This window comes from Aegilops tauschii, chromosome 4 (genome assembly GCF_002575655.3).
Source record: "Aegilops tauschii subsp. strangulata cultivar AL8/78 chromosome 4, Aet v6.0, whole genome shotgun sequence".
Classification (NCBI taxonomy): Eukaryota; Viridiplantae; Streptophyta; class Magnoliopsida; order Poales; family Poaceae; genus Aegilops; species Aegilops tauschii.
Genome location: NC_053038.3, coordinates 283525107 through 283540044, shown reverse-complemented (window position 1 = coordinate 283540044; position 14938 = coordinate 283525107).

Sequence of the window (14938 nt, the reverse complement as noted above, 5' to 3'; positions counted from 1 at the left end):
GCGGTGAGGCAGGCGGCTCCGGGCTTGGAGCCAGCTTCGACGACTGGCCGGATGACGACGAGGCAGAAGTCGTCCCGCGCCGCCAGCCGGCGTCCGATCATGGCGCGGGTTCATCTGCCGCGCCGGCTGCCCGAGGCGGCGCGCAGAAGCGTCGGGCCGCGTCGGGCCTGTTCGGCAGTCGGCCGAAGAAGCCCAAGAGCACGGCAGCGGCGACCAAGCGGGACGAGGCAGCCCCGAACGCTGCCCGCTTCCGCAAGGTGGTGAAGCAGCCACAAATGGTTTCGGCGTAAGTGTCAACTTTCTCGCGTATTCCTTCTTCTTTTTTGTTGATATTCTTCCGAGTCCTTGTCTTGATTCATGAAACAGGGCTCCGCTTTCTCTTGAGCGGACCGCTGCCGCCTCCGTGGTTGGATCGGCGGGAGGATCCGCAAGCGCCCGCCGCATGGACCCCCGTGCCGAGCTTCAAGCGGCGACGGAGCGGAATGTGCGGGAGGCGCGGGAGGAGCGGGAGACGGAGGAGCTGAGGGCGGCCGCTGCCAAGGCGGCGCAGGAGATGGCGGAGGAGTCGGTGGCAGCACAAGCCGACGCGGCAGCCAAGGCCCAGGCGAAGGCTGCAGCCGCAGAGAGGGCGGCGGAGGCTGCAGCCGCAGAGAGGGCGGCGGAGGCCCTGCTTGTCGTCCCCCTGCGCGCTGTGGCGCTCGAGATCCCGGAGCCCCTGCCAGAGGAAGCCGGTGGCGATCAACTGGGGATGGAGAGGGAGGAGGATGACGTCGTCGTCCGGGAGAGGGAGGCGGCACCACCATTGCTGACCGGGGCGGACCAAGGCAGCCGGCCTAGCGCGCCACCCGTGCAGCCGGCTGGGGGCGAGCCGATTGCGAGGGCGGACCTTGTGTTCCGGTCGCGATCGCACCAGCGCGCGGGGAAGGCGACTTCGGCGCCGGACCCGCAGAGGGCCCCGGGCTCTAACTCGTCGGCCCTGGATTTGGAGACGGCCAGCGCCAGCTCGGGGTGGACGCCGGGTGGTGGGACGGCCGTGCTGAACGTGGCGCTCAAGAAGTCCGGAACCGGCTTCAATCCCAGGCCAGCGTGCTACAGCAGTATACCCAAGAGTTCCTCGCTACGCGGATGGCCATTCAGGTGAGTCTTCCCGCTTTTTTGTTTCTTGTTCTTGATTTCTTCCGTGGGGGCGCGTTAGCGCACCCACTGGGTGTAGTCCCCGAGTTCCGAGTTGGCTGCTGAGCAGGCGGCTTGGAACTTCTTAGTAGACTTCGATTGCTATCTTGTTCTTATTCGCTCCTCCATCCTACTTGCAGGACTATCACAACCTCCGCGCGGCTGCCTTCAACTCCCAGGCTCGGGAGCTGACCCAGAAGACCGTTGATCTAACTGAGAGCCGGAGTAAGTGCTTCATCTTTTATCTCACGTGGGGGCGCGTCAGCGCACCCACTAGGTGTAGTCCCCGAGATTCGGGCCGACTGCTGAGCAGTCGGGCCGGATCTTTCCTGGCGACTTCTTTCTTACTGCTTTTTTCTTCTTTACCATATCTGCAGAGGCCAATGCCAACCTGAGGGAGCAGTTGGGTGGGGCCCAGGCCGCCCTTCGCGCCAAGGAAGCCTAGTTTGACGCCTTGGCTCAGGAGCGTGACCGCTTGGTCAAGAAGCTGGCCGACCAGGAGGAGAGCCACAAGGCGGCCCTGAAGGCGGCGCAGGACAGCGAGGCCGCCCTCCAAGCCAAGAACGAGACCGAGGCGGCGAGCTGGGCTGAGGCAAGGCAATCGCTGATCAACGGCTACGGCCAGATCGAAGACTTGGTTGACGGTAGGCCGCCTTCTTCTTCGTTCCTTTGCTTGCTGCTTGCCATTTGGTCCATTTTCTGACTTTGTGTTTTTTCTCTTCCTTTCTTACTTGTGCAGAGTACTTCCCTGGTTACTCCATTGCCGCCAACCAAGTCGTCAAGGCCCACCGCGAGGCGCAAAGGCAGGCTGGTGCTGAGATCGCGCCGGATGCTCGACGGTCGCTTGAGGAGCAGCTTCTGGCGATCCAAGCCCGCCTCCAGCCGGCTCACCGCATGCTCCGCCGTCTTCAGCGTGTTGGGGCACAAGTGCTTGCCGCCCTCTGGCCAGGCGAGCTGGTTCCCCGTACCCCCAGTCGGACTGCCGACTGGCTGGAGGTAGCGGTTGGCCGCATCGAGGCCTGGAAAGCTTCTGCAGCTCGATCGGGCGCCAGGCGGGTGCTGGAGTTTGTCAAGGCTTGGTATCCTGAGCTGAATTTGGACCAGCTGGCCACCTGGCGGCAGGAGGCCGACGAGGAGCTGGAGGCGGTGCGGCCGGCTATCATCCAGCGCGCCTCGGCGATCGCCGACTACACCGACACCAGTGCCCTTGCCACTGAGGTGGATGATGATGGCATTGCTCAGCCGGAGGAGTGGTTTGGGCTGAACCCGACGGATGGTGAGGACTCGGCGGAGGAGATCGACTCCAGCGACGAGGGCGGAGAGGAACAGGGAGATGATGGTGAAGACGCCGTGCCAGACGGTGGAGCAACCGGCCAGCCTCAGCTTGATCGTGCCTCCAGCAACGAGGCGCGTGCGAGCATGCCGCCTGCAGCCGGTGATGATCAAGCCGAGACTCGCCAGCCGGCCACTCCTCCAGCCAGCACTGTCGTCTCCACTGACCTGCCTGGCTCGCCTGTTGCACCTTTAGCCTGATCCGCCGCCTTTGCTTTCCTGTTTATTACTCTCTGAACAGTATTTGTTAAGTTTGCGCAGTTCCACCCACTGGGGGTGTATTCAAACTATGTTGAATGCCGGCCTTTGGAAGGCCTTTTGTGTAAATATAATCATGCATGTGCTTGGCTTCCGATTGTATTTGCTTTTCATCATTTTGGCTGTTTCCTTTGCCGCCCTCCCTTGGTTGCCGCCTTCCCAGCTGGACAGCTGCTCTGTAGTCTGTGGCTGGGGAAGGCCTTGGCCGTTTGGGAGGGCAAGTACTCTAGCTTTCTTAGATTGCAGCAAGGTGAATGGGAAGCCGGCCAGCCGGCTGTTCTGACAGCCGGTTGGTGGGGTGGGAGGCCGGCTTGTGTTATATAAGTTCGTTAGTCCTTAGCCGTTTTTCGTGTGGGCATCCTTTCCTGCCTTTGACTCTTCCCAGTCGGTCAGTCGATTCTTCAAGCTGCAACTTTCAACAAGAGAGGGCTTGGGTGCCGGCACACTACTTGTCTGACTGCAGGTAGAACTTTAATATAACTCAAGGCGGCAAGTCCCCGGGCCGACTGATCAAACCAGGTGCCGGACAGAAAAACAAATGTAGTAATACATTCATAGGTATGACACTCGTCATACATAGATAAAAGATGGCAGTCCCCGAGTGCTCCTCGGGGGGCCCGTTGTCTTGTACTTAATACAAAAGGTAGCATGGTACATACTGCTTTTAACTATAAAATCTTCGAAGGAGATTGGCGTTCCATGGTCATTCCGACTCCTTGCCGGAATCATCTCTCTTGCGTGCCTTCGGCTTCTGTGCGTCGATCAGGAAGTAGGAGTCGTTGCCTAGGGCCTTGTTGATGACGAAGGGGCCTTCCCAAGGGGCCGAGAGCTTGTGCTGGCCGGCTGTTCGCTAGATCAGCCGGAGCACAAGATCGCCTTCTTGGAAGGATCTTGGCTTGACCTTCCGGTTGTGGTAACGGCGCAAACCCTGCTGGTAGATGGCGGACCGGCTGAGTGCTAACAGCGGCCCTCTTCCAGCAGGTCAACGCCGTCTTCTCGCGCTTCCTTGGCCTCCGCCTCTGTGTACATGGTGACCCGAGGTGAGTCGAACTCAATGTCAGTTGGGATGACAGCCTCGGCACCATATACAAGGAAGAAAGGGGTGAAGCCGGTTGACTTGTTCGGGGTAGTACGCAGACTCCAGAGGACGGCGGGCAGCTCGTCGTGCCAGCAGCCGGCCGAATGCTCCAGTGGTACGACCAATCGGGGCTTGATGCCGGAGAGGATGAGGCCGTTTGCTCGCTCGACTTGGCCGTTTGACTGCGGGTGGGCAACAGACGCTAAGTCCAGTCGGATGCCCTGTGTCGCACAGAACGTGCCAGTCCTCCTTTGGCAAAATTCGTGCCATTGTCAGTGATGATGCTGTGTGGTACGCCATACCGGGTGGTGATATCTGCGATGAATGTCACGGCAGTCGGCCCGTTCAGCTTCTTGATTGGCTTCGCTTCAATTCACTTGGTGAATTTGTCCATGGCGACAAGCAGATGTGTCATGCCGCCGCGCGCCGTCTTGAATGGGCCAACCATGTCCAATCCCCAGACGGCAAAGGGCCAGGTGAGGGGGATGATCTTGAGTGCAGAAGCCAGCAGGTGTTGCTTGGAGCTGAAGACTTGGCACCCTTTGCAGCATTTGACTAATTCCTTGGCGTCTTCCAAAGCAGTCGGCCAGAAGAACCCATGGCGGAAAGCTTTGGTGACAAGTGATCTTGAGGCCGCGTGGTGGCCGCATTCGCCTTGGTGGATGTCCTTGAGGATTGCTATGCCCTTCTCTGGCTCGACGCAGCGCTGGAAGACTCCAGTGACGCTACGCCTAACGAGTTCTCTGTTTATTATTGTGTATGCTCCGGCTTGGCGTTGAACTTGTCTTGCCGAGATCTCGTCAGTCGGCAGCTCTCTGTTTACCAGGAAGTTGAGGATGGGTTGGGCCCATGATGGAGCTGTGACTTCTTCTATTGCCAATACGGCTACTGCGACCAGGGTGGGTGGGTTGGGTGGTGAAGAGTTGGAGTCGGCCACCGCCTCTTGTGTCGTTGCAGTCCCCGGGCCGACTGCTGCACTCCCCGGGCCGGGTTCTGAAGTCCCCACGCCGGGTGCGACTACGGCAGTCCCCGGGCCGCCTGTCAAAGTCCTTGAGCCGCCTGCTGGGTTCCCCAAGTCGGATCCGACTGCATCAGGGGCAGGCGGTACAAAGATGGATTCTGATTCTGGAGACGGCTTGACAAACGGTTTGAGGAGGCTTGGAGAGAGACGCCGGTTGGTATAGCTTGTCGGGTGGAGCCGATTCGTGCCAGGGCATCTGCTTGCTCGTTGTCGGCCCGTGGCACGTGGAGGAACTCGCATCCTTCAAAGTATCCGCTGATTTGCTGAACGAGGAATCGGTAGCTCGCCATGTTTGCGTCCTTGGCGTCCTAGTGGCCGGATGATTGTTGGACTACCAAATCCGAGTCGCCATAGCACAGGATCCGGCGGATGCCGAGCTCTTTGGCTAGCCGGAGCCCGTGTATGAGCGCCTCGTACTCGGCCACGTTGTTGGAGGCGGCAAAATGATTTTGCAATGTGTATCTGAGTTTGTCGCCCTTGGGAGAGGTGAGGACGATGCCGGCTCCCAAGCCGGTGCGCATCTTGGATCCATCGAGGTGCATCCGCCAATGAGTGGAATCGGGAGCCGGCGGTAGATACTGGGTCTCGGCCCAGTCGACAAGGAAGTCGGCTAATGCTTGGGACTTGATGGCGGTGCGAGGCTGGTAGAAGATCGTGTAAGGAGCCAGCGCAATGGCCCACTTGGCCACCTGGCCGGATGCATCCCGGCTGCCTATGATCTCGGCAAGCGGGGCAGTACATACGACCGTGATGGGATGCTATTGAAAGTAGGGCTTCAGCTTCTTGGCAGCAAAGTATACTCCATAGCACATCTTCTGGTGCGGGTAGTTTTGCTTCGAGGTGGACAGTACTTCGCTCAAATAATACACCGGCCTCTGGACTAACTGAGCCCGACCTTCTTCTGGGCGTTGGACCACAATAACTGTGCTGACCACCCGGCTAGTTGCGGCAATGTAAAGGAGCATGGGCTCTTTCTCAGTCGGCGCCGCCAAGACAGGTGGCGTGGTCAGCATCTTCTTCAACTCGTGAAAAGCTTGGTCTGCTTGGTCGTTCCACTCAAAGTGGGTGGACTTTTTCATGAGTCGGTACAGGGGGAGAGCCTTCTCTCCTAGCCGGCTGATGAAGCGGTTCAGGGAGGCCAGGCACCCGGTAAACTTTTGGACGTCTCGCAGCTTGGTAGGAATCTCCATTCTCCCTATGGCCTTGATCTTCACTGGGTTGCACTCGATGCCGCGTTCGGAGACCAAGAAGCCTAGAAGCTGGCCGGTTGGTACTCCGAACACGCATTTCTCAGGGTTGAGCTTGATCGGAAACTGGCGCAAGTTGTCAAATGTTTCTCTGAGGTCTTCCAGCAGGGTTCCGCGCTTCTCCGTCTTCACCACAATATCGTCTACATAGACGTGGGCATTTCTGCCGAGTTGCTTGAGGAGGCATTTCTGCATGCAACGCTGAAAACTGGCACCGGCATTTCTCAAGCCGAATATCATAGTCAGGTAGCAGAAAGCTCCGAATGGTGTGATGAAGGCGGTCGGCTGGATCCAACTTGATCTGATGGTAGCCTGACTAAGCATCCAAGAAACTCAACAGCTCGCATCCGGCTGTGGAGTCTATCACTTGATCGATTCGAGGTAAGGCGAACGAATCTTTGGGGCAGGCTTTGTTGAGGCTGGTGTAATCTATACACATGCACCATTTATTGTTTTTCTTCAACACCAGTACCGGGTTGGCAAACCATTCTGGAAAAACACCTCCATAATGAAGCCGGCTGCCAGAAGCCGGGCTATCTCTTCTCCCACAATCCTTCTCTTTTCCTCCGACAGTCGGCGGAGAGGTTGTTCGACTGGTTTTGCGTCCGCTCGGACGTGTAGCTTGTGCTCGGCAAAATCCTTCGGAACACCCAGCATGTCCTTTGGGGACCATGCAAAGATGTCCCGATTCTCACGGAGGAAATCTATGAGCTCGCCTTCCTATTTGCTGTCCAGGTTTGCCCCAATGATGGCAAACCTCTCCGGGTTCTCTGGGTCCAGAGGTATCTTCTTTGTTTCCTTGGCCGGCTGGAAGGAGCCTTGAGCATCATATTCCCTGGGGTCAGGGGATAGGGCCGGCTGCTTGCCGGCCATGGCCACGACTCGGTCCAGCATCTTCTTTTCTTCAGCAATCACAAGGGACTCAGCCAGCCGGCTGCTGGCTGCAGCACACTCGGAGGATTTCTTGTAGTCTCCGGCTATGGTGATGATCCCCTTTGAACTCGGCATCTTCATCTTAAGGTAGGCGTAGTGGGGCACAGCCATGAACTTGGCCAAGGCAGGTCGGCCAAGCAACATGTGGTAAGGGCTCTCTAGATCCACCACTTCAAACCAGGCTGCCTCTCGGCGGAAGTGATCCTTGTCCCCGAAGAGAACATCCATCTTGATCTTGCCGATTGGTGAGCAGGACAGGCCGGGTACGATGCCATGGAACATAGTCCGGCTTGGCATGAGTTGCTTTGTCTTGATGTTCAGCTTCTCCATTATGTCACGGTATAGTATGTTGATGCTGCTCCCACCGTCAATCAATACACAGGAGAAACGGGCAGCTCGCCTTTCTGTCGCGAGGGTGGCGTCTAACACCAATGCATAAGAGCTGGGAGACGGCATCACCTCTGGGTGATCAGCCCGGCTCCAGCTGATAGGCTTCTCAGACCAATGCATAAACTCTAGGTTGTTAGAGGCGACCGCGTTGACTTCTTGGTGTTGTCGGCGCCGACTGCGCCTGTCTTCAGCTTGGCTTGTGAAGACGACGTAGGCGGCGTGCTCGTCCGGGAACTCGTCTTGAATGGCTCCGACTGCTGGTCGAGCAGCTGGCTGCTGAGGGGCTGGAGGTGGCGGGCCAGCAGGCGGAGACGGCACCAGCCCTTCGCCTTTGGAGATCCGCGTGAGCCAATGACACTTCCGAGTCGTGTGGTTGGACGGCTTCGCGCCGCTGTGGAACCTGCAGGGGGCATCAAGGGTTTGCTCGTAGGAGAAAGCCGGCTGCCAGGCCGGCCTGCCGCCCTTCTGCTTCTTGGGTATGGGCCGCTCTTCAGGTTGTTCGTCTTCGATTGTGGCTACTTGCCAACTGGCGGAAGGCGGCATAGGGGCCTTACGCTTGTTGTCGTTCTGGTAAGGGAGTCGATTGGAGTCACCAGCCGGCGTCTTGGGAGCCGGAGCAAGCACCTTTCCAGAGGTGTCCACTCGAAGCTCGGTCTTCATTGAAGAGTTGGCCATGGAGTACTTGTTTGCTATGATCAGCAGCTCGTCGAGGGTAGTCGGCTCGTCCCAGAGGAGCCGGTGCTTGAGGAGGGTGCCCTCTCGGCACCCGGCGGTGAAGTACTCTATGGCTTGAACCTCGTGCACCCCTTCGCAGGAGTTGCGGAGCTCGGCCCAACGCGTGAGGTAGTCGCGAGTTGATTCGCTCGGCCCTTGGACGCACAAGGAGAGCTGGCGGGGCTTGGGAGGCCGCTTGTACGTGCTGGTGAAATTGTGGATGAAGACTTCCGTGAAGTCTAGCCAGCTGTTGATGCTGTAGGGCTTGAGGCTGTTCAACCAAGTGCGTGCCATGCCTTGAAGCATGAGCGGGACGTACTTCACGTCAAAGCGCCTGTTGCCGTTCGCTATGCGGACTGCGGTGGAGTAATCGATCAACCAGTCTTCCGGCTTCACGGAGCCGTTGTATTTTGGCGTGTCTCTTGGGAGCGAGAACCCTTTGGGGAAGGGCTCGTCGCGGATGCGGGGGCCAAAGCAAGGGGGGCCGACATCATCTTCTTCTTCTAGCGCCAGGGATCGCGCTAGGCGGGCGTCATTCTCGCCGACTCCTTCGCGGTGGCCTAGTCGGCCGCCGAGAGTCGGATGCGTAACAGGCGGCGGGGTGGGATATCTCTCCCCACGAGGCGGGGGAGGAGGCGGATCGCCTCGTCGTTCCACAGCTCGGGGGCGGCCTTCTGCGTCGTGCTCGATGGTGAGCCGAGTCCGACTGCGGCTAGCAGCAGGCTCCTTATCTTTTCTCGCGCGGGCGCCGTCTGCAGTCGGCGCCCGGGATGTCGCGCCGTGCTCTCGGCGTGGGGGAGGACTTTTAGCGCGGGCGCTGGCTTCATTCCGCTCTGCGGCCGCGTCGATCAGCTGCTGGATGCGTCTAGTCATGTAGGGGAGCTCGTCGGCCCCCAGCCCGTTCAGCTCGTCTACGGCCGCCTGAGCGGCACGCAGGTTCTCGAGTAGCGTGGCGTAGACTGGGCGGTCTGCTCCCAGCATGCTGGCGATGGCCGCGCCGCGCTTCTTGACGATGCCGGCTCGGCTCGGCCCGCCAGGAGGTGGCGTACCAAAGGCGGCGCGGTCGACTTCATGCTGGTGAGCCTCAGTGAGGCGTCTCATGGATGCTATCTTCTGGCCCTCCGTGACGAGGGCGAGGCGGCATGCCTCCAGTGTCTCGGTGTCGGCGTCCGCAGGGATGGGGATGGACAAGTCGTGTAGCGCCGCTTGTAGGGCATCGTGGGCGTTCTCTCCTGAGGCGGCGCCATGGCTGATGACCAGCACCTCAGTGATAGCGTTGCTGCCACTGTCGGCTCGAGGAAGAGGGTCATCAATGATCACCACGTTGGTGGGGAAGGCGTCAAGCGATGTTGTGTCGGAGTCGACAAGCATCGGGTCGGTGGAGCCGACCGACTCCAAGTCCACAGCAAGCTCGCTAGAGACGTGAAGCTGGTCGAGGAGGCTGACGAGGCGGCTCTCGGGGTAGTCTGTGCCCGCATCGGACGCAGGCTCGTCAGAGATGCGAGCCTCGCCAAGAAGATCGGCTAGGTAGCTCGCCGCGCAGGCGTCATCGACGCCTTGCAGCGCGTTAGGGCAAGCGCCATCGGGCGTGTCGGGCTGGCTGCGCTCGCTGGGAAGGCAAAGGGTTCCCGTCCAGAACAGGTCTCCGGACGACGGTGCACCTGGCCCCACGGTGGGCGCCAAATGTCGGGTGGTAGGTGCGACATATGCCAACGGGTGGCTTATCATTGTGGGAGCGAGTAAGACATCGCCAGTGCTTGGAAACGGGATAAGGCGAAGACATGCACGCCGGCGAATCTTACCCAGGTTCGGGGCTCTCCGTGGAGATAACACCCCTAGTCCTGCTCTGCGGGGTCTCAGCATGATCACTAGATCAACACAAGTGGCTACAAGTGGCTCCTTGAGCTGTTTGGCTAGAGGAAGAAGAAGGGCAAGGCTAGCTCTCCTCTTGTCTCTATGTGGTGTCTAAAACTCTAAGAGATCAACCCTTTGCATGGGTGCCCCGGGGGGTTTATATAGGCCTACCCCCCAGGGGTACAATGGTAATCTGGCTGGACGCGGGTCCTAGCCATCAGTGTCTGTATTCGCCGGCTTCTCCGCCGGCCGCTGGGGCCCGCCGACTGGTGGGTCCTGCCGGCTGCCGGCCTCTTGGCCGACATGCCGGCCACACCGTCTGGGGGTCTTTCCGGTGGCTGGTTACTGTAGCCTCGCCCCTGATGACGAGCGCTTTGTCGAGGTAAGCATGGCTACAGTGCCGCCGCCTGGCGGGCTCTCACTGTAGCCTTACCTCGTCTTGTCTCCTTAATGATGCGCATACTTCGAGGGAGTGAGGTAGCGGCTATTGGGAGCCGGCTACGCCCCAGGCCGACTTGGGGAGGCTTGGCCGTCTTCAAGCATCTCTTTGGCTAAAGGGGCCCGCCGCCCGCGGGCCATACTGACAGCTTGTCGTGGGTGGCGTCATGGTCAACATGGCAACAGTGCCGCGCCGGACGGGGGAAGGCCGACCCCTACGGCGCACCGTGGCCATGCGTGCTCCGGGATTCGGGGGTGGCAGGTTGTACTGTAGCCACGCCCCGTCTCGTCACCGTTATGTGGGTGCAGCCCTTGAGGGTGCGATCTTGGCTGATTGCCGGGAGCCGGTCTTCTTGTGGCCGGCTTCTGGGAGTCGGTCCTCTTGTGGCCGGCTTCTTGGAGTCGGCCATCTTGTGGCTCTCTTCGGGAGGGTTTTTAGGGCCGAGCCGTCTTCCAGTAGCCGGCAGGGGAAGGCGGCCCTGTGCTTTGGGTGCTTGAAGGCTCGATCGGCCTGATAATTTTCTGAAGAGCCAAGGGGAATCGGTTAGGCTACCCGTGGCCATTTACTCCGACAATGGGCGGTTGTATCTGCAGACAGGCTGGAAGGAATTAGTCATTGAGAGTGGCCTGAGTTGTCATGAAGTTGTTGTCCTCAACTTTTTTAAAGTTAGGGATCGTATTTTTGAAATCACGTTTGACATGATTGGTTAAGATTTGAGGTAGAATGTAAAAATCGTATCGAATGTTTCATCCTACTCTATTATGTGGTCTGTAATAAAAACTCGTATTTGTTTTCTATCTATGAGACATGTGTGCTTGCTTTTTCAAATCAGTTTGTAGTTTGTTTACATAATCCAAATTTCATGGCTTGGATGACAGAACTTCCTGCTGTATATGCCTGAATTGCATTGTGTTTTTTGTTCGATGGTGAAAATGTGTTAATGTTTTAGTTGGTTCAAAGCAAGTGCACTACACGGCTACCGAATTGCATGCTCAACGATGATGAACTGCACCGCTATAGAAAGGGCACTGCATTGCTAGAGAGAGAACTGCTTTGTCGCTTGCGTTCTGCACGTAATCTGGTATTGTAGGATGATCTTAGTTGGTTTTGGACGCCCATTGTCCTTTATTCTTTTTCATTTACTGGAATCCCGACTAAAATCTGCAGAAATCAACCGATTTGGCGGATGAGCATTCCTCTATTTGTTTGTGTTCGTGTGTAATAGAAGCTCAAAGTCTGCGTGTAATTCATGTTTGGCGACTGGAGCGCATCTTTTGTTGCACTGTGCCATGTTGTTCTTGGCGGTGTTGCAATTTCTTCTCTTAGTGTTGTGGTCTTTATAGTGCCTTGCCTGGTAGTTGATGGCGGTCGTTGTTTTCCACGGCTATGAACGGGAGTCTTTGTCTTTCCTCGCGTGCTGGTTGATGGCGGTGCTGGTTTTGTACAACTTTGAAATGCATCCTTTCGTGCTCATATCTTGTTTTTTATGTGGTGTTGTCATTGTGTGTTTCTGTACAACTTTCCCCTCTGTTTTTTGTCTTTTGTTTGGTGGTGTTATTGGCATTGTTTCTTCAGGTTCTTCTTCTTCTTCACCCTCTTCTTCTTCCTCATGTTATTCGTCTTGTTCTTCCTTAGAAACAAACTGCTCCTTTTCTTTGATTGCATCACTATTTTCTTCTCCAATATCATGCTCATCATCTTCTTCATTTTCTGATCTTCTTCTCTCTGGAGAAGTTCACGCAGTGTGTCTCTGCCTCTTTTGGCAATGTTGGAGGGTCTCGGTTTTGGCAAATTTTGAGTGTTGGCAGCAGAACTGGTATGGCTATTATTCTGCTGTCTTGGTGCAGCATCGCTATTTTGTTGTGCAGCTCCAGTGCTAGGGTTTTCTTGTTCATGTTTTTCTACATGTCCTGGAATTGTGGTAGCTGATGGCATTACATGTCTTGCACCTTCTTATTCCCAGCGACTGACCATCAATGTCCAGCTTAGTCCGTGGCTTACTATTTGTTTCAACATTTTTTCCTTGGATGCAACCTTTTTTTGAGCTGCATCACTTCCTTCTTCCCTTTTGTGTTTGAAAGAGGAGGGGAAGGATTATTTCCTGTTTTATTTGAGCAGTAGAAATGTGTTCGGCACCTTCCGCTTGCTCGGTATTGTTGTCAAGTAGGGAACTTTGTGCTTGTTGAATTTTCGCTGCTTCTTCTTCTTCGTTCAGCACATCAACTTCCTCCATCATTGCCCTCATACCAAACATCGACCGGTGGTACCCGGCGTCAGACTTTGCCCTTTGTTTGCCAGGTCCATTGTTGTTTCTGTCGGTAGTTTTCTATGGTGGAATAGTGAAGTTTCCATCTGGTGTTGTTTGTTCATAGTATCTATGGTCAAACGTCAAATTTGATCTTGCGTTCCTGGTGTATCTTTTCAAGATGTACACTTTAGGAATCTTGTATGCCCTCAATTGATGCAAGATGCATATCACATGGACGCAAAAGATCCCTATAGACAACAAAAAATACTTTGTTTTGTAAGTGAACTGCATGAAATTAATAGATCATGCTTTTCTTTGTTGTTTTTCTCTTTAAGCAAGTGAGCTTTAGTTGGTTTTTGTGTAAGTGGACTTATCTAAATTTTAATAAGTGGGCTTCATGCATAACTTGCCGAAATTAAGCTTTTTGTGCAAGCGAACCGTACCTGTGTGTGTCCATAGTTTGGACTTGCATTCGTAGACGCCATTCTCGACGTCGGCGACCACATGGAATTCATGCCTTGCCCAATCAAATGGATCTGATCGGTTGTAGCGGTGAATGAGGTATTTTGTTGGGTTGTCCGGGTACTGCTCTGCTCTGAATGCTATGTTGTGGTAATGTGTGTCCTTGAAATCTGCAAAACCTGCCCTTGTGTATATTTTTTATAGCTGGACTTCAAATCCAAATTTGTTGGTTTTCTTTACATCTGACCACGTGATCAGAAAATTAGTGTTAGACATCACAAAACTGGAAAATATTGTTTGTTTTTGAAGTTATTACTAGTCTAATGAACATTCCATTTACCTCATTCCTGATGGTCTCTGCGTGCTGGACGACCCTCCTAGTCTGAATGCACTTGCCACTTGTAGAGCAAACACATGGAGATCATGCTTGTCTTTGACGAAGTTTTTCTTCAATATACGGTTCATACTCTCGCTTCTCTGCGTGGAAGTCATCCGTGCACAGAATATTTCCTTGTAGTAAGTTGATATCCACTCGTGTCGGTCATCCCACAGTGAATTCATCACCTCATCATTTTGCAAGGTTTATTTTTGCATGAAATCCTTTCATGCTCATTCAAACTCTAACGGCATTAGTGGATGGTTCAGCACCGCAGTGAGGCAAGCCTTGAATGTGTCGTATTCCTTATACATCAAGGCTAGGTGGTCTTTATACTTCTTCATGATGTGTGCCATCGACACAACTTATGCAAGGTATCATTGAGGCGAGTTTTTAATGCTGCCTTGATCAGAGAACATTGGTCTGAGAGGCACAAGTAGTGTATGTTTATTAAGTTGTCTATGTGCAAGAAAGACGGAAGAAATAGAAGTGGACCAAACAAATGTAGGTATACAGGTGTTGTATTGTACCTGTGAACATGCAGATTGGCGGCTTATAGTTCATGCACCTCAAGAATGTTTTGAAAACCCATTCGAACAACGGGATCGTTTCATCTCGCATAAGGGCGGCAACAAAGGTCGTGCTTTGGAGATGAGGGTTCACTCCGACAAATACTCCCAACAGCATGTGGAACTTATTCATTTTATATGTCGTGTCGAATGTCATGAAGTTTCTGAAATGTTCATACGATCCTTTGCAACTTTCGTTGGCCCAGAAGACATTTCTTACACGTATATTTGCATCAACGTCATAATCATAGAAGAACTCCAGGTTGATCTTCTTCATCTTCTCAAAGAAACCTAGAAGTTTCTTCACGTCATCTTGAGACTCCTCTCTTGCAAACATCTATTTTTTGCATTTCAAACAGAATGAAAACTTATCATTTCAAAACAGTAAATAATTATCCAAGTAATGCTCAAGCGAGATATTTTGTGCTGTGCTTACTTGTTCATCCAGTTTTGGCTAGTATGTCCCATGAATTGGAGACCATCGGCTGTACACGGCAATGTTGACATCATCTGTGCGTGTGTGTGGTTGTCCAGCTGCATGTCCTTCACCAACTGGTCAATCAAAGGATCATCTCTTTTGTGTGAGTGGAGGTGCAAAAGCATCCGGCGCTTTCCACCATCTTGTGATAGTGCTTGAGCTCAACCTTCTGTATCACAAAGCTCCCATTCTTCCCCTCTTTCACTCTAATTATTGCTCAGCAACCTGTCCTTTTTTATGTTTTCCCACATCTCCGGTCATATTCTCCCACAAACGACTTTTGCTTCCCTTCACTAGAGTACACAATGTAGTGATTTATCTTGTGGCACAAATTTTTGCGTATGCCAAACCCTGCATGTTTTGCAT